Source organism: Lipophrys pholis, assembly GCF_963383615.2.
Source record: "Lipophrys pholis genome assembly, chromosome: 4".
In the NCBI taxonomy this organism is placed as follows: Eukaryota; Metazoa; Chordata; class Actinopteri; order Blenniiformes; family Blenniidae; genus Lipophrys; species Lipophrys pholis.
Window position 1 is genome coordinate 19,938,820 of NC_137637.1, and position 2,076 is coordinate 19,940,895.

Here is a 2,076-nt window from a genome sequence, read left to right on the forward strand (position 1 = left end):
CTCGTCCGCACGGATATATTGTATCCGGGTTTTTGCGAAAATGCGAATATCCAAATAAAAATATTTCAAAATATATTCATTCTACATTATGGTAACTTGACAGACAGACTGCGTTTTAGTCCTGAAACCTAGAAAAACACAACCCGATAAATACAAATTGTACTAATTGATTTGGGGTACGAACTGTTGTGAAGCTAAATAATAAGTAAAATGTCTTCATAAACATGGTGCATATATCTGTGCTAAATTTGTGTTTGTGTTTAGTTTTTTGACGAGCTTTTTTGTTTGTTTGGGGTTTTATTTCCAAATGATAGGCAGGTTACAATAAATACGTGAATAGAAATAATAGTATTAATTAAAAAAAAGCCGCCTGCCGAGGCTGTATGAGAGTAGGATTATTTATAATTGTTATTCTTCTGCACGTGCTGCATCGGTCCCATATGGTCTAGCGGTTAGGATTCCTGGTTTTCACCCAGGCGGCCCGGGTTCGACTCCCGGTATGGGAACAAAGCTTTTGATGACGTCTAAACAAAGATTTCACGTTTGATCATTTTATGTTGGGCATTCGTATTGTTGCTTGCAATAAAGTTGTTAAAAAAAGAAAAATATTATGGATTTATGTCAGATTTGGGTCCACTGGGTATCGTCTGTGTCTTCCATTACAGACATTATTTGTCAATGATGACGTTTCTCCAATCATCAGGATCAATTTGACAAGTCGATCTGGTGAATAATTAAATGTACAAAATAGATTACCTTCAACTGATGCAACCTTTGTCCTCTCTAGATTAAATTGTAGGTATGTTGACTGAAAGAATGAAGCTCGACTACTTATTGAGACACAAACATTTATACAATGCAGTTTGAAGAAGTGTGTGCCTACTACCTTCTAAGTTTTCATTTGTTTTTCCTGAATAGCTTAGAAATGTGGTGTTAGTTATATCGTAGAAGAAACTTAGCTTCAAAAATCCAAAGTAAGGTTAGGGTTAGGTTGCTTTTTCTTCCTCTCATAACTCACCATTATGAGAGGAAGCAAGCAAAGACAGAAATCGAAGAAGTTGACAGATGTAAATCATGAATAGTAGCTTGTCAAAACTATGTAACATGATGCTTCTAATGAGGAATCAAGGCTGTTGTGAAATATGTTAAACATGTTGTTTTAGCAGAGTAACGTGTTGTTAATGAATCAGTTTATGTGTATTTAGCCTGATTGTGCAATATTTTTAATTTAATAAAAAGTGTTCAGCCTGTTCTAGCCAAGTGAGCATATTTGGTAATTTGTGTATTACTTCCTGTTTTCATTCACACTAACTGATGATTTGTAGAAGCTCCTAGATTAGAACATAGGAAAGAATAATCATGGGAAATATGGATATCATTGTTATTTCTGTGAGCTTACGGCATTATAAAAACATAAATCCTACTTTGTAACCATTGTGTGCTAACATTTGCGCAAAATATCCTATACTCCGATACTACAATAATTGTATTCTTCTTCTTCTTCTTCTTCTTCTTCTTCTTCTTCTTCTTCTTCTTCTTATTATTATTATTATTATTATTATTATTATTATTATTATTATTATTCCTAATTGAATGTAAAAGGAAAAATGAAGGTGTTTTGTGTTGTTACTCTGTTTTAAGTTGCAGTGATGTGCTTTATTTTCTTTATTGTAATTTCTCTACATCCCGACAGGGGGCGCAGGAGCATCCTCAACTACCCCACTTCCCACGGCCTGGTCGCCCCTCGCTCAGATTAACTGCCCACCCTGCTGCAGACTTTTAATGGGCCTGTTATTTCAGTACAGTAAAAGATAGCATTTACAAACACGGTGACATGTAGGAGCTGTCATCAATCCCGCTATGTAAAACAAACAAATAATCTTATTTTATCTCATCAATTGTGAAGTTCTTTTTTTTTTTTCAAACTATTATTATAAATGTTTACGCGGGACAATTCATATGAACTCATTTAAAACAGCAAATGAAGAAGGCGTGAAGAAGGAAAACATGGTTATTATAAAGAATTGAGTTGTTTGACAGGATTTGATTAATTCTGGGGTTACGAGAGGAGGGATT